The following is a 19,157-nucleotide window of genomic DNA, read 5'->3' on the forward strand; positions in this document are numbered from 1 at the left end:
CATGGAGTATCACATTAATATACTAATACTAGGTAAGAAAAGACAGATTCTGTAGCATTCGAACACCAACCTGCTCTTCCTCTAGCTCCCCACAATCCAGCTTAACATGATGAAACCCCATCCCAGGCAAGTTCAGCCAATAAAACAGGGCTGCCTTTTCCTGTCAAAGCTATTGTATTTCCACTTGAGGAGAAGATCACCAGCATTTTCACAGAGATTGTATTGAATGTATAGATTCCTTCAAATAGTACAGACATTTTAACAATATTAAGTCCATGAAGATGGGATATCTTTCTGTTTGTTTGTGTCTTGTTTAATTTCTTTCACTAACATTTTGTAGGTTTTGGTAAATAAATCTTTCATCTCCTTAATTAAGTTTATCCAATAGTGTATTTTCTTTTTGACACTATTGTAAATGTGTTGTTAATCAGTAATCAAAACCTCCCAACAAAGAAAAGCCCAAGACCAAATGGCTTGACTGGTGAATTCCACCAAATATTAATGAAGAATTAATGCCAATCCTTCTGAAACTCTTCTAAAAAATTGAAGAGACAGAAACATTTCCCAATTCATTTTACAAGGCCAAGATTACTGAGATACCAAAGCCAGAAAAATGTACCACAAGAAAAGAAAACTGGAGGCCAATATCCCTGAAGAATACAATGCAAAAATCCTCAACAAAATACTATCAGACTGAATCCAACAACACATTACAAGAATCATTCACCATTATCTTATGAGATTTATCCCCAGGATGCAATGATGGGTCAACATAAAAAATCAATTAATGTGATACACCACGTTATCAGAATAAAGGATATAAATCATATGTTATCTCAATAGACACATAAAAAGCATTTGACAAATTTCAACAAACTTTTGTGATAAAACTCTCAAAAAATTAGAAATAGAAGGAAAATTCTTCAATACAATAAATGCTATGTATGAAAAGCCCACAGCTAACATCATACTCAGTGGTAAAAAATTAGAAGTTTTTCCTTTAAAATCAGAGACAGGGAAGTGATGCCCACTGTAACCGCTTTTATTTGACACAGTACTCGTAGTTTTAGTTAGAGCAATTAGACGAGAAAAATAAATAAAAACATCCAAATTAGCAAGGATAAGATAAAATTATGCCTGTTTGCTGATGGCTGGTCTTAAATATAGAAAGTCCCACAGATTCCATAAAAAAAAAACTTAAAACTATTAAACATATTCACTCAAGTTGTAGGATACAAAAATCAATGTGCAAAAGTAGTTGTATTTCTATACACTAACAATGAACTATCTGAAAAGGAAATTAAAAAAATAAAATTCCGACATTTTTAAATTTTTTAACACTTATTATTTTTATATTGCTTGATTTAATTGGTAACAAAAGCAATGATAGTGACAATTTGGCCTCATTACTCATTTAAACAGAATGACAATAATATTTCACTATAGTAGTAGAACTTTTACTACTAATTTTTTAAACAGCTGTATTGAGATATAATTCACATACCATACAACTCTCCATTTAAAGTATATATTTTAATGATTTTACTATATTTGCAGATATATACAATGATGCCCACAGTCAATTTTAGAACATTTTCATCACCTTAAAAATAAACCCTGATATTGAACTACATGAGCTGTTTATATATTTTGGAGATTAATCCCTTGTAGGCTGCTTCGTTTGAAAAATTTTCTCCCATTCTGATGGTTGTCTTTTGTTTATGGTTCCCCTTGCTATGAAAAAACTTTTAAGTTTAATTAGATCCCATTTGTTTATTTTTGTTTTTATTTCCAAAACCCAATCAAAAAATGGGCAGAAGATCTAAATAGACATTTCTCCAAAGGAGACATACAGATGGCCAAAAAGCACATGGAAAGATGCTCAACATCACCAATTATTAGAGAAATGCAAATCAAAACTACAATGAGGTATAACCTCACGCTGGTCAGAATGGCCATCATCAGAAGATCTACAAACAATAAATGAAAAGAGTGTGGAGAAAAGGGAACCCTCTTGCACTGTGACAGCCACTACAGAGAACAGTATGGAGGTTCCTTAAAAAACTAAAAATAGGACTACCATATGACCCAGCAATCCCACTCCTGGGCGTATACCTGGAGAAAACCATAATTCCAAAAGATACATGCACCCCAATGTTCATTGCACCGCTATTTACTATAGCCAGGACATGGAAGCAACCTAAATGTCCATCAACAGAGGAATGGATAAAGAAGATGAGGTACATATATACAATGGAATATTACTCAGCCATAAGAAAGAATGAAATAATGCCGTTTGTAGCAACCTGGATGGACCTAGAGATTGTCATATTGAGTGAAGTAAGTCAGACACAGACAAATATCATATGATATCACTTACATGTGGAATCTAAAAAAGGGGGTTACAAATGAACTTATTTACAAAACAGAAGTAGAATCATGCATGTAGAAAACAAATGTATGGTTACCAGGGGATGGGGGGGTTGGGATAAACTGGGAGATTAGGATTGACATATACACACAACTATATATAAAATATATAACTAATAAGGACTTATTGTATAGCACAGGGAACTCTACTCAATACTCTGTAATGGCCTATATGGGAAAATAATCTAAAAAAAAAGAGTGGATATATGTATAACTGATTCACTTTGCTATACACCTGAAGTTAACACAACATTGTAAATCAGCTATACATTGATAAAAATTAAAACACACACACACACACACACACACACACACACACACACACACACACACAGACAATAGGTAAATAAAAATAAGCTCTGACCCATTAGCTATTACCTCACTACCTCCAGTACCCAATCCCAGTCATAAACAACCACTAATCTGTTTTCTGTTTCCATAGGTTTCCCTTTCCCCCAGGTATTTCATATGAGTGTAATCATATGGTATATGGTATTTTGTGACTGGCTTCTTTCAGCATAATGTTTTTATGGTTTATTTATTCTATAGTACTTCACTACTTTTTTGACCAAATATTACATTATATGAGTATATCATATTTTTGATTCATTCACCAGTTAATGGTCATCTGGTTTATTTCACCCTTGTGATAGCCAAAGTTATTTATAACAGAATTAACAGAATGTCAAAGGCGGGTAGGCAGAGACCCTGGAAAGCCAATGGGGCACATACATTCCAAAGACAATCTGCCAGAGAAATCTCTCTTGCTCAGAGAGGCCAATTTTTGTTCTCTTGAGGTCTTCAACTGATCTGACGAGGTCCACAACATTATGAAGGGCAATCTACTTATTCAAAGCTCACAGATTTAAATGGTAATCTCATCCAAAATTGCTTTTTAATTTAACAAATACATTTAATCTTTACACACATTTTGACTGTTTTGAATAATTCTGTAATAATCTGTGTACAAGTTTTTGTGTGGACATATGATTTTATTTCTCTTCAAAATATAGCTAGGAGTAGAATTTCTGGGTCACGTATAATTCTATATTTGTTTGAAGAACTGCCAAACTGCTTTCCATAGTGACTGCACCATTTTACATTTCCATCAGAACTGTTTGAGAGTTCCTATTTCTCCACATCTTCACCAACACTTGTTATTATCTGACCTTCTAAATTCTAGTCATCCTAGTGGGTGTGATCTGATATCCCATTACTGTTTTGATTTATATTTCCATAATGACTAATAATGTTAAACATCTTTATAGGGGCTTATTGGCCATTTGTGTATCACCTGGAGAAAGGTCTCTTCTGATACTTGGCCCGTTTTTAAAATATAGTTTTAAAATTTTTGAATAAAATTTTTTTTTAATGTTTGAATAGTTCTTACATTTCCACTTTCAGTTATTTATAGTAAATGTGTGTGAGGTAATGTTCAACTTCATCCTTTTACATGTGGTTATCCAATTGTCCCAACACCATTTGTTGAAAGAACTATCTTTCCACAATAAATGACTTTGAACCTTGTCAAAAATCAGTTGACAATATACATGAGTTTATTTCTGAACAGTCAGTTCTATTCCATTGAATTCCAATATCACAGTGTCTTCATTATGATTCCATTGCAGTAACTTTGGAAATAATGTGTCTTGCAACCTCATTCTTCTTTTCAAGACTACCTTGGTTTTTCTGGGTCACTTGAATTCACATATGAATTTTAAGATGCACTTGTCAATATCTGCAAAGAAGCCAGTTGGGATTTATAAGATCATGTTGAATCAGTAGTTCAATTTGGAAAACATTGACATCTACCCAGTATTCAGTCTTCAGATCCATGGATGTGGGATGTTTTTCTATTTATGTAGATATTCTTTAATTACTTTCAATAATATTTTGTAGCTTTAAGGTATAACTTTTCACTTCTGTAAACAATTTTTTCTAAGTATTTTATATTTGATGCTATTTTAAAAGAAATCATTTTGTTAATTTTTCAGTTCTTTCAGTACCAGTATGTAGAAATAAAATTAAATTGTTATTTGATCTTGTATCCTGCATCCATGCTAAATTCACTTATTAGTTCTAATAGTTTTTCAGTGGATTGAAAATATCTGTTTTACAGCCTGCTTTTCACCCCAGGCAAAATCTCTGAGCCAAGGTTTTGGAGCTGAGCTGGGGACAATGGCAAGCCTCTCTGTGTTACTCTCCTATTTTAGTAACTAAGTGCTTAGTGAAGAGGGGAGCAGTTTGCTTCTCCTGACATGGAAGCACTGACATACAAGCTAGGGACGAGTGATTGGGGCCCCAGTATTCTCAGTATTGTCATACCCCAAATAGAGCTCCTATTCCACAATTGGAAACTTTAGGGAAAAAGAAAACCTTCACCTCTTGTGCCCAGAACTTAGCCTTGGCAAAAGGTAGCTGGGGGAAGGATTAGAAATGCTGAAATCCTATTCTTCCCGAGAAGAACACCCATTCAACTGGGACTGGGGGTATGGAGGGAGCCTGTGTTCCTGGCCATACCAGCCTGGAGGGGACTCTTTGCCTTGCTGATCTAGAGGAAGAGGAAAGGGGAAGGGATCAGTTTTGGTTAAATAGTATACTCTCACTTTTTTTTAGTGAATCTTTATAGATTTTCTTGAATCTATTTCTTTCTTCATTTGCAGTATGCCCTTAGGATGATTTCCAGAGGCTTCACTTAAAATTATATATATATATTTTTTTTCATTATTTTCATTCCAATTATTAATAAGTATGTGCTTATTGGCATTTTGTTAATTGTTTGGGGGTTGATTTTGTAGTTCTTTTTTGTTCTTTTCTTCTTTTGCTCTCTTCCCTTGTGATTTGATGACTATCTTTAGTGTTATGTTTGGATTCTTTTCTTTTTTTGGTGTGTATCTCATAAATTTTTGGATTGTGGTTACCATGAAGTATATATATGATTTTTTAAGTTGATGTCCTGGTAAGTTCAAACACATTTTATCAACTCTGCATTTTTACTCCCCACTTGTTTAATGTTTTTGACTATATAGTTTGCATATATTTATGTTGTGTATTCCTTATCAATTTATTGTAGATATAAATGATTTTGTCATTTAACCTTCCTGCTAGCTTTATAAGTTGTTGATCTACTACCTTTACTGTATACGTGCCTTTACCAATGAGATTTTTCCTTTTGTGATTTTATATTTTTATTTGTGATCTTTTTATTTTCTGCTTAGAGAAGTCTTTTAAATATTTCTTGTAAAGCCTCAGTAGTGTTGCTGAACTCTTTTAGCTTTTCCTTGTCTGTAAAACTCTTTCTCTCTCCTTCAAATAAGAATTATATCCTTTCCAGATAAAGTACTCTTGGTTGTAGATTTCTTTTTTCCTTTTGTCACTTTAAACATATTGTGCCACTCCCTTCTGGTTTGCAGAGTTTCTGCTGAAAAGTTAGCATATGGGAGTTCCCTTGTACTTAAATAGTTGCTTTTAATATTCTCACTTTATCTTTAATTTTTGCCATTTTAATTAAAATGTTTCTCAATGTGGACTGTTTTGGGGTGTTCTTGTTTGGGACTTCCTGTGCTTCCTGGACCTGGATGACTGTTTCCTTTCCCAGGATAGGAAAATTTTCAGCTATGACATCTTCAAATATGTTCTCTGCTCCTTTCTTTTTCTCCTCTCTTTGTGGGACCCCTGTATTGTGAATGTTAGTACACTTAATGTTATCCAGAGGTGTCTTAAACTGTCCTCATTTTTTTAATTCTTTTTTTTTCTTTTTGGTTTTAGTGATTTTCACTACTCTATCTTCCAGTTCACTGATGCATTCCTCTATTTCATCTAATCTACTCTTGATCTTTTATATTGTATTTCTTATTTCAGTTATTATATTGTTCATCTCTGTTTCATTCTTCTTCCTGTTTTCTCACTCTTTGTTAAACTTCTTTCTATATTTGTCCATTCCTCTCTGGAGTTCATTGATCATTTTTATGATCATTACCTTGAATTCTTTATTGGGTAGATTTTATATCTCCACTTTGCTTAGCTCTTCTTCTGGGTTTTTAATCTTTTTTCCTTTGTTTCAAAAGTATTACTCTGTCTCATCATTTTATCTGATTCTCTGTTTTTATTTATATGTATTAAGGAGGTCAGTTATGTTTCCATATCTTGGAGAAGTGACCTTATATAGGGGATGTCCTATGAGGTCCAGCAGCACTCACCCAGATCTACATGCTCTAGGAGTGCCCACTAAGTGGGTTGTGTGTGCCCTTCTGTTGTGAGGGGCCAGTGGCTGTGGGCATGCTAGTATGCATGGCTGGCCCTGGCCTGTTTGGTTCCCAGGCCCTGTCGAGTGTGGAGTTTGCAAGCTGCTGGTGGGCAGGACCAGATCCTGATGCAGCTGGTGAATGGCCTAGGGAGTTTAGGTCCTGGTGACAGCTCACTGGTGGTAGGGCTGGATCACAGGCAGCTGACCGAGGAGTCCCTGGGGGTGGTCTGGGACTAGTGCTGGCAGACTAGTGGGTGGAGCTGGGTCCTGGGGTGACTCCTGCAGATCAGGGCCCTGGAACTGGTTCTTGCCTGCAGGTGGACATGGCCATGGACAGGAAGGTCCCAGGGCTGGTGCCGGTTGCTGGTGGGCAGGCTAATTCACAGGACACCTGGCTTCAGAGGCTGGGAGTCCAGGAGCTGATCTCAGCCTGATGATAGCTGGGGCCAGTTCCTGGGGCTAGTGCTGGCCCACTAGTGGGTGGGACCAGATCCCAGGAAACTGGTTAAGGGGCCAAGGTGTCTCAGAGCTTGTTTCTGCCTGCTGGTGAGTGGGGTGGGGACCCAGGGGTTTTAGACTGCCCACTGGTGAATGAGGATGGGTCCCTGGGCTAGTGCCAGCCCACTGGTGAGCGGGGATGGTTCCTGGACCCCCTGATGGGGTCTGGGTCCCACAGTGGCCAGGGGCCTCAGGGGGGCCTATGGTTGCTGCCAGCCTACTGGTGGATATAGCTCACCACTTGCCTTCGGGAGCCCCAGAACTGGTGTAGATTGGCTGCTGGATGGGGCCTGGTACCAGTGCTAATAAGCTAAAGGGAGTGTTCCAAAACAGCCTTGCCTTTCTACCACCAGTATCCTTGTCGTAGAATGAGCTCCTAAAAATGGCTGCCACCAATGTCTATGTCCCCAGTATGAGTCCCGGTTGCTTCCTGCCTCTCCCGGAGGCTCTCAGAGATCAGCAAAAGAGTCTGACCCAGGCTCCTTTCAAAATATTGCTTTTGCCCTGCATTTCAGAGCATGTGAGATTTTTGCATGCACTTTTAAGAGTGGAGTCTCTGTTTCCCACAGCCCCTGGCTCTCCTGAAAGCACACACAACTGGTCTTCGAAACCAAATTTCTGGGGGCTCATCTTCCTGGTGCAGGACCACTGGGCTGGTTACCCCTGTGTGGGGTTTGGACTCCTCACCCCTTGGGGAGAACCTTTGCAATTCTGATTATCCCCCCATTCGTGGGTTGCCTAGCTGGGGGTGTGGACCTTGACTATATCAACCTCCTTTGCAACTCCTTGTGGTTCCTTCTTTATATGTTTAGTTGTAGAAGATATTTTCTTCTAGTCTTCAGACCATTCTCATCAATATTTGCTCTGTAAATAGTTGTAGTTTTAGTGTGCTGTGGGAGAACGTGAGCTCAGGGTAAAGACCCTAGAATTGATTTTAACGTTAGTTCCAGCACATTTCAGTCGTGAGACTTTGGATGAATTAACTAATCTCTCTATTTTTAATGTCCTTACATATAAACAGTGGTAATAAATAGTTAACATTTTGATTGCTTATTATGCAGCCTAATGGGTAAGAATTAGTACTCTGGAATCAGATGACTTGGATTGGAATCCCAGCCCCTGCAACCTGTTTATCGTTATGTGAGACATGCTTTATACTTTATAATATAACTTAAGTTGCACCATGTGTAAAACAAGGAAAATAAACCATCTAGTTTAGGAAAAAGTAAATATAATGAACAAACCCCTTTAGTAATGACATTTAGAAAATCTTTCCTCCACAGGCCAAGTTTCTTCAGCATTTGCTATTTAACTATTCTTTCTTCATTCGAGAAATTGTATCCATAGCTTTGGGTAATTATATACTTAAGATATGATTTATATGTGTCACAGAAGAATGGCGTAACAACCTGAGATAATTTTTCTCTTTTCTTGTCCTTTGTCATAAGAAGTTTTCATCTTTTCTGCATAGTATATTTCTATCAGAGAAGGAGAGAATTAAAACATAAATGAATCAATGGATCAAATGCTTTTAATAGACATTATGACAATACATCAATATCTAAGTCCTGTTTAAAAATCTCTTTTTCTTTCTCTAATTTCTTCTCTCCTACCTTTCTTCCTTTAGTAGTTCCTTTCTTACTTTGTTTTCCTATCTTCCTTACATTTTGTTTAGCTCAGTTATATGGCAGGCCCTCTACTCAGTGCAAAGGATAAAGAAAAAAACCAATTTGACAGGTGGTCTTACTGAAGTTAAATATGCATGGGAGATTTACACATAAACAGATAACTCTAATGATACGTGTAGTAATATTACTAATCAATAAATATTGTTGAAGTACAAGTGTTCAGGCAATTAACTTTTCTAAGACAATGGTAGATGCCAAGAAAATAATGAAGAACAAATGGCATTTGAACTGGCATTTGAAGAATGGTAGGCAAATTCTGGAAGGTATAAGTCAATTTCGTGGAGATACTTTTCTTGCTTTACTGATTTCCAGAAACTTGCTGAGCTGAGTGGAAATTATTTTTTTTCAAACGAAAAAAAAGTTCAGTGTAAAATTTAGTTCACAGTGTTGGTTTTCAGTACTACAGGGGTCTAAATATTGAACAATTAATTGAGTTGTTGCCTTTCTTACTCATGCATGCACACACACACACACGACTTTTATCATTTCAACATGAACTAATTTATATTGAAATTGGATATTTATCCACATTGCCCTCCTTCTACTTTTTTTCTGTCCATCTCTACCAACTAGGCATGTGGCACTACCATGCTGAACTACTTGACATGGGAAACCTCAGAACACAGTATTTTTATTATTGTGGCTGATATTATTGAGGGAGCAGGTAATTCTCTGTCTCAAGTATTTGTTCTCCAATTTTGTGTCCTTTGTTTTTCAATCTAGAGTCATTCATTAATAACTCCAAATTTTCAGACAAAGGGATCAAATTTAAGGAGAAAATGCAGTTATTTTGTGAAGTGACTTTTAAAGATAGGAAAGAATAATTTGGGGAAGTTGCAACATACCTTTGTTCTTGGTACAATTCAACCTCAAGTTTCTAGAGATGAGATGAAATCCTCACTTAGCTCTGAGCCATTTTCATTTTCTACCCCTGCTTTACATCCTGCTACAAAGAATTAGAATAGAAAACTAGGTTTTGGGATTAGCAAACACTCAGATGTAGAAATGCTATTAAGAATGTCCACAATACAGCTGAAACTTTGAGAAGATCCACCCAACTCAGATCCAAGGAAAGAAAAAAAATTACTCAATGGATTTAGTAAGGTATTTTAAAAGTCTAACTTGTTAACTTTGATCATTTGCTAGTTTCTGATTGTTTAAAGACACGGTTTCAATTTATTCAGAATTTTATTGCCTGTTCCCCAGTTCACTGAAATATTTTATTGTCTTCCCAAAGCCAAGGGAGAGGATAAGATACAGTTGTGAATTTTATTTTATAAAGAAACAGCCCAAATCATTATTTATTCATTTTCACAACAAACCTTGAGAGATACATGCAGGACAAGTAAAGCATTATTTTCTACTTAAAAAAAGAAGATGAAAAAATTTGGACATTGTTTAAGAAAAAAATACTAGAAATTGTTTTTTGCTAATTCAAATTTCAACTTAGAATTCAACAATTTTTGTTATTCATGAGTCTACATTAGTAAACTAAGCCTTCAATTTTCAATTGCATCTCTCTTAAAGAATAGCAGCGAGCTTTAGGCACTTCACACATATTCCCATTGTTGTTTGTGTATTTAAATTTTCCCTGGAAGAATGTAATATACTCTTAAAAACTCTTTTAAAAAGAAACTTAAATATGATTTGCAAGGGTAGATCATTGCAAATGGCTGTGAGAATAGATTAACCAAGTAGTGTTTTCTTGTTGCTTGGTATCTCTGGGAGGTGAATTCATAACTTGTTTCTGGCAATTGAAAAACTAGATAGTTAATTACATTTATGCTTTTAAACTTTGATTTCTCTATTTTGTCTTTTTGTATTTGATTCCAAATTTTTCTTCTCTATCCCAAGAGTTAATGGTACATTGAGGCTGAAGATAGTTATGAGAAAAGCATGTCTAGTAAGTCTCAGACAACTGATTCAGTAAAGAAAAAAACTGGCTCCTTATATACAGTCAGAATCAAGAGTTGGAAAATCCAGGGAGGTCTCAGCAACAATGCTAGAAGGAAGTAACCCTGATGCTGTATTAAAGGTGAACTTTCTGTATGCTTTGGTTAATCCAAGATTATTACTATATCATATAGTAAGTGATAGAAAAAACAACAGCAGCAAAATCATGGAATGATACAGAGAAGAAAGATCCAAATGAGGGAATTAGGTAGAATTTCCTAGAATAAATAAGAATGAGCTGAGTTTGGAAAGATAAATAAGAATTAGGATGTCCAGAATATGAGGATGGGCAAATGGAGTTCCAGGCTGTCTATGGAGTTTTGAGAGTGTGTTCAGTAATAATTTCCAGATTTTTGATAGGAGTTGAAGCTGAAGAGAAAAGAATATAATAAATGGCTACTTTGCTATAATGAGGAGTTAGAATTTTATCAAAAATAAAGGCAGGGAAATATGCATTATCCTTGCTGCATTTTAAAAAATAAATTTATTTATTTATTTTTGGCTGCATTGGGTCTTTTATGCTGCGTGCAAGCTTTCTCTAGTTGTGGCGAGCCAGGGCCACTCTTTGCCGTGGTGTGTGGGCCTCTCACCGCGGCAGCCTCTCCCGTTGCAGAGCACGGGCTCCATGTGCATGGGCTTCAGTAGTTGCAGCACACGGGCTCAGTAGTTGCGGCTCCTGGGCTCCAGAGCACAGGCTCAGCAGTTGTAGCGCACGGGCCCAGCTGCTCCGCGGCATGTGGGATCCTCCTGGGATCCCACAGGGCTCGAACCCACGTCCCCTGCACCAGCAGGAGGACTTTCAACCGCTGTGCCACCAGGGAAGCCCCTTGCTACATTTTTTAAGAAGCTTTTCTTCTGGACAATTTTTCTGTTGGTCCTGGTTCTCCATGGGGCTTGCTTCTTTTGATGCAATCAGCTGCAACAAGTCACCTCTCCCCAAAAGGACTTGCTCTGGACTCTCACTGGCTTGCTCAGTGCAGACTGCTTTGGGTAGACAGCTGGCTCACACTGGTCTCATTGGATTCATATTGTCACTTTTATTGAGTGGAATTGGTTGGAGTCCTGGTAGTGTACATGACTTGATAGCAGGTGAATCTTGCTGTTATGTGACATAAGAAAATAGGTTAAAAATAATCTGACACCTGGAGATCAGTATTATTTTCTCACAAAAGAAGGGGTTTTTTTTATCAGTAGGGTAAGAATTAAAGCTGAGCGTATTTGTCTCAGAAAATAAAATCTTTACTTCCTCATAAGGATATTCTATAGTTACCACACATGGGTATCATTTTCAGTGGAGAAAGTAATTTTGGAATTTGTTGAAATCCAAGTGGCAATGGGAAAGATTATTGATTAGAAAAAAATGATTTGCTTTGATGTTTGCTGTACCTAGGCTTGATATATATATGTTTCAGGTAAGAAATTGTTTATTACCTATAGACTATGCAAGAATTCTGATTCATTGCAATTTTTGTTTAATTTACAGAATAAAACAAACAAAGAAAAACATCCCAGGATCATTCTCTTTTTTATATTCCTTATTAGAATTACTGAAGTCATCTGACAGCAGTGATTTTTCTGATCCAAGAAGGGGTGTAATTATCAACTTTTTTTTCATTCCGAACATTAATCTAACTTTAAAATTCTCTCATCTATTTCATGTCTAATGGAGAGATGCCTATAGGGTGTTATTATTCTCTTTCTCCTTTGAGGAGATTACAGGAAGAAATTATATTATCTTACAGAGGAGGAGAAAGGTTACAGAAAATGTTGATAAGAATTAGGGTGGAAGAAGTTATTAAGGAAAGTGATTTTTAGTGGATTATTTATTTTAAGATATGTGTGGTTACTCTAAAAACTTAGATGAGGACTTCTGGATATCAGCTATGAAGTTAGTACTGTCCTGTCCCCATAAATATTACATTCTGTAATTTTGTATGTTCTCAAAATATTAGAAATTTGACAAAGCACTCTTTTTATTGAGATATATTTGTCATGTAATACTGTGTAAGTTTAAATTGTATGTGTTGATTTGATACTCATATATTGCAATATGATTACCACCTTAGCATTAGCTAACACCTCCATGAATTCAGAAGATTATTATTTTTTGTGGTGAAAACGTTTAAGATCCAATATCCTAGCAACTTTCAAGTATATAATACATTATTGTTAATTATAATCATAGTGCTGTGTATTAAATCCCCAGAACTTACCCATCTTCTAAATGTGCATTTGTATCCTTTGACCAACGTCTCTCCAATTTCCCCACTCCACCCTATGGAAACCAGCATTTTTCTGTTTCTACAGGTGCAGCCTTTTTTTTTTTTTTCATCCATATGTGGTATCATACAGTGTTTGTCTTTCTCAGCCTGACTTATCTCACTTAGCATAATACCCTCAAGTTACTTCCATGTTGTTGAAAATGGCAGAATTTCCTTTCTTCTCATAGTTGAATAATATTATATTCTACATACTACCACATCTTCTTTTTCTGTTCATCCTCTGACTGACACTTAGGTTGTTTCCATATTTTGGCTATTGTAAATAATGCTACATTCAACTTGGAAGTACAACTATCTTTTCAATATCCCATTTTAAGTTCATTTAGATATAGACCTCAGAATAGGATAGCTGAGTCATATGGTAGCTCTCTTTTTGGTTTTCGGGGAACCTCCATGCTGGTTTCCATCGTGGCGGCACCAATGTACATTTCTTCCAATAGCTATAAGGATTTTCTTTCCTCCACATCCTTGTCAAAACTTGTTGTCTCCTGTCATTTAGATGACAGCCATTCTAACAGGTGTGAGGTGATACTGCATTTTGGTTTTGATTTACATTTCTCTGATGATTAGTAACATTGAACATCTTTCATGTGCCTTTATTATTTGTATGTCTTCTTGGGAAAATTTTCTCCTTCGTTCCTCTGCCCACTTGTTAAATGGATTGTTTGTTTATTATTGAGTTGTATGGATTCTTCATATATTTAGAATACTAACCCCATATCAGATACACAGTTTACAAATATTTACTCCTCTTCTGTAGGGTACCTTTTCATTTTCTTGATTGTTTATTTTGCTGTACAGAGGCTTTTTTGTTTGATGTAGTTCGACTTGTTGATTTTTGCTTTTGTTGCTTTTGCTTTAGGTGGTGTATCCAAAAAATTGTTGCCAAGACCAATGTCCATTAGCTTTTCCATGTTTTCTTCTAGGAGTTTTACTGTTTCAAGTCTTATGTCTAACTCTTTGATCCATTTTGAGTTAATTTTGTTAGTGGTATAAGATAGGGGTTCAGTTGCATTTTTCTGCATGTGGTTATACAGTTTTCCCCAACATTATATACTGAAGAAGCTATTCTTTCCCCATTGAGCATTCTTGGTTCCCTTGTCAAATATTAGTTGACTATATATGCAGGGGTTTATTTTGGGCTCTCTGTTCTGTTTCGTTGGTCTAGGTGTTTATTTTTATGTGAGTACAATACTGTTACTGTTTTGATTACTATAGTTTTGTAGTATAGTTTGAAATCAGGAAATGTGATGCTTCCAGCTTTCTTCTTCTTTCTTAGGATTGTCTTGGCTATTTGGGGTCACTTGTGGTTTCATACAATGTTTAGGATTTTTTTTTCTAATTCTGTGAAAAATGCCTTTGGAATTTTGATAAAGATTACGTTAAATTTATATATGGCTTTGGGCAGTATGGGCATTTTAACAACATTAATTCTTCTGACCAATGAACATTGGATGTCTTTCTGTTTCTGTCTTTTTCAATTTTTTTCATCAAAGTGTTGTAGTTTTCATTGTACATATCTTTCTCTTTCTTGATTAAATACATTTCTAAGTATTTTATTGTTTTTGATGCTATAGTGAGTGGGATTGTTTTCTTTTTTTCCAGATATTTTATTGTTTGTGTAGGAAAAACACAACTGATTTTTGTATGTTGATTTTTATGCAGCAACTTTACTGAATTTGTTGATTAGTTTCAACAATTTTTTGTTGAGTCTTTAGGATTTTCTATGTACAAGATCATGTCATCTGTAGATACAATTTTACTTTCTCCTTTCTGATTTGGGTGCCTTTTATTTTTTATATTGCATTATTGCTCTAGCTTGGACTTCCAGTACTCTATTGAATAAGAGTAGTGAAAGTGGATACCCTTGTCCTCTTCATGATATTTGAGGAAAGCCTTTCATTTTTTCACCATTGAGTATAATGTTAGCTGTGGCTTTGTTGTATCTGACCTTTATTATGTTGAGGTATGTTCTTTTATACCCAATTTCTTGAGGGTTTTTATTATAAAAGAATGTTGTGTTTTGTCAGGGTAATTCAATGGGAAAAATAAAAATATGTTTATAAATATTGCTAGAAAAAATGTGCTTTGTGTTTTCATACAAACATGGATACATTTTTCTTTCCATACACAAGAATTATTTTGAAATGGAAATAAAATCCAGAATTATAAAGTTTCTGGATATTGACATAGGATAATTGTAGTTTTATGTTAAGTGAAGTTTGTTTTCATGGTTAGGGCACAAAAAAGACAAACCATAAGAGAAGAAAATTTAAATTGGATTTTATCAAAATTAAAAATTCTGCTTAATCAAAAGATACCAGTTAAGAATATGAATAGACAAATTAGTATCTGGGAAAATATTTGCAGCAATATATGAAAAAAAAGCTTTTATCTAGGATATACAGAAACTTTACAAGTCAAAAATAAATGACAACAAAATAATTAATAGGCAAAATACTTAAACAGAATTGTCACAAAAAATATTCAAATGGCCTAGAAGCACATGAAAAGATACTCAATCTCACTAGTAATCAGGGAAATGTAAATTACAACAACAATGATATTCCATTTCATATCCACTAGAATGGATAAAAGTTTAAATAAAAATTTCTGACAAATATTTATAGGGATATGGCATAACTAGAACTTTGATACATTGCTGACGGAGGCTAAAAATAATTTAATCATTTTGAAGAACTATGCAGAAGTTAATTATAAAGTTAAAAATGAATCTACTTTGTGATACAGTGATTTTACTCTCAAGTACTGACTCAACAAAAGTACAAGTGGGTGTTCACCAAAGACTGGCCTGAGAATGTTCATAGCAAGTTTAATTGTAACAGACTCAAACTGGAAAAAAAAGAAAAGAAGATGTCCCCCTGCTTGTTAATGATAAACAAATGAATTTATAACCATACAATTGAATATTTCATAGCAATTTAAGAAAATCTCCCAAGTCATCTCATCACATGATGAATATGAAAATATATTAAGTGAAAGGAGCTTATTCAGGATAATAGAATATATATAATATGATATATTATATCATTCATATTAAATACAATTACAAGCAAAACTAATCAATGGTAATGAATATCAGATAGTCAGTCGTAGGAGAAGGAGGGTTACAGAAATGTTCTCTTTACTTTTTTTGGTAGTGGTTACAGAATTTTATACAATGGGCTAAGCTCATTGAATGTAAAACATTTAAGGTCTGTGCAATTTAGTTTATGTTCGTTGTATCTCAATTTAAAAATACAGCGGGACTTTCCTGGTGGCGCAGTGGTTAACAGTCTGCCTGCCAATGCAGGGGACATGGGTTCAAGCCCTGGTCCGGGAAGATCCCACATGCCGCGGAGCAACTAAGCCTGTGCACCACAACTACTGAGCCTACGCTCTAGAGCCCGCGAACCACAACTACTGAAGCCCACACGCCTAGGGCCTGTGCTCCACAACAAGAGAAGCCACCGCAGTGAGAAGCCCACGCACCACAACGAAGAGTAGCCCCCACTCGCTGCAACTAGAGAAAGCCCATGCTCAGCAGCCAAGGCGCAACACAGCGAAAAATAAATAAATAAATTTAAAATAAAATAAAAATACAGCATGATATAGTCTGTGAAGGCAGGGATGGGGAGCTGAAGCAAACATAGTAGAGGCACTCAGCACAGGCGTGCTGGTAATGGAGCTGTCCCAGTTCATAAGGAATGACATGGCCTTTTTGTGAAAGAGGCTAGACCAGGAGCCAAGCTGGGTGTCACACCATAGGGAAACTAAGCTAAAAGTGGGAAAGTCAAACTGTTGATCTAGGTGTGCTTTTCCTTTCCTTTTAAAAAATTCCTTGCCTTGACCTTTTAAATTGTTCCAGTTTATTCTCATTTATGCCAAAGGGAAATAGAGACACTTCTTTATCCTTGCATGAACCTGACGACAGTGTCCACAGGAGGCCTGAACAAGGATTGGAAGATGTGACATGTGAAGTAGATGCTCAGTGGATGTGTTCTCAGAGTGTGGTCCCAAGGAGTAAAGGATCAGCATCAGCTGGGAGCTTGTTAGAAATACACATTGTCGAGTCACAACTCAGGTCTGCAGAGGCAGAAATTGCATGCGTGGTCATTTGTGTTTTAAACATAGCTCTCAAAGGGACTCTGATGTATACTGAGATTTGAGAGATGGTGCTCAAAGGAAAAGACTGTTCTCAGGGGGAAATCGTCAAGGTTACAGCACCTCCTTCCAGTGGGTTCATGTTCCATTCTTGAAGGTTTAGTTTTCTATTATGTGTTGTAGGTACGAGGTGGCACTTTAGGATTTATATTCTGATAAGTCCCCATGGAATGCTGATGCTGCTGGATGGGACACCATACTTTGAGAACAGAGTATTATATGATTAGAGACAAAAAGTGTCTTTATATGAGGTCAGGGAAGCTTCCTGGAGGAGCAGAGATCTGCGGGAGTCTTCAAAGAGGTAAATTTAAGGAGGATTTTTTTTTTTTTTTTTTTTTTTAAGAAATAGTGGGTAGTAAGAGGATTACACGCCAGTTAAAACCTACATGATTAGAGTTAAGAAGGTGTGAACTATTAGGATGGTGAGAAATCAATGAGAATAGAAAAGAGATATATTATTCTGACAACAAGGTGCTACTGGGCATTAGGAGAAAATAAAGGCTGTGGAGGAAAATGGGGAGGCCAGTTTATCCGCTAAGCACACACTGATGGCCTGTCTTCTAACCCCTCGTTTCACAAAATGACTCTAAACTCCTTTGGAATTGATTTCCTGGTTTGCTGTCATGTAAATAGATCTTAATCCACATCCCCTACCCTCTAAAGCCATCATGCTAGTCTCTTCACGTCTTATGTATATATCTTGTTCTCTCCTCCTCATCTAATTTCCTTTTCCCCCGTGAAGGAATTTGTTTAGTGTAATACACATTTCCAAACCATTTTACCTATCTCGGCAAATTGTATCCTCACAAGCGCCATTGACATATTGCTCCACTTTCCAAATGGGGAAACTGAAGCTCAGAGGGCTCACGTGTCCCACCCAAGGTCCTATAGGTTATTAGAAACGAATTGACCCCTAGGAAATGCTCCTTATGTTCTTGAAGTATTAATATCTTTGACTTGTCCTGGCTTCAGGACTGTTTTCTGGGAAGTCAGTGTAAGAAAGAAGAGATCATTCTTAGAATCCTTACAAAACATAACTCTTACTGTCTGTCACTGCCTTTTAATTTTCCCCTGCTACCTCCTATTACTTTCCTTAGTAACTGTATTATTTAGCTCTATTAAATATTTAAGAGTGCAGGATGAGCGATGTCATGCAAAATAAAGTTTTATTATCCATAGGATGCAAGAACACATGTATATCATGTGAAGAGACAGATGTACAATCCAGAGAAAGATTATGCCCCCAAGCTGTCTTTTATCATCTCCCTGGCTTGGGTTTTGCCATGGCTATTTATGCCTTTCTGACCTCCAAGAGGAATGACTTCACTTCTGCATTCCTGCTAAAAGGCAGACTCAGGGCTGTTCAGAATGCTGTGTCACTGTGACCAATGTCACAGAATCAATCTCCTAAAAGGATTAAAGATCAGGAATCACTTAGACATTTCCAGTTCATGGCTTTTCTAGAGTGGTTAACCTCTAACCCATATCCAAGGTGACAAAACTGCTAAGTAGCAGAGTTAAAACTGGACCCTATGTCTGCTAATCTCTAGTTGAAGTTTGTTTGCATTTACCTCTGGCTACAGGAATCCATTTTGTTCTTGAGTACTGAAAGTATAATGAGGCATTCTACGTGGTCATTTTTGGCCAGTGGTCTTAAGGTGACTCTGAGCAAGGAGAATGGATGATGCTGACATTGTGTATATAACTTTGTAGCAACGATATCTGGGTCTCAAACTTTCTTTTGTTTTGACGATCTTTCCACCTGTCGGTCTTCATGTATATAACCACTGAGTCCTGACAAATGGTGTTGCATGATAAATATTTGCTTACCCATTCATTCTTTTTTTTTTTTTTTTTTGTGGTATGCAGGCCTCTCACTGTTGTGGCCTCTCCCAT

This window comes from Physeter macrocephalus, chromosome 2, assembly GCF_002837175.3.
Source record: "Physeter macrocephalus isolate SW-GA chromosome 2, ASM283717v5, whole genome shotgun sequence".
NCBI classification, from domain to species: Eukaryota; Metazoa; Chordata; class Mammalia; order Artiodactyla; family Physeteridae; genus Physeter; species Physeter macrocephalus.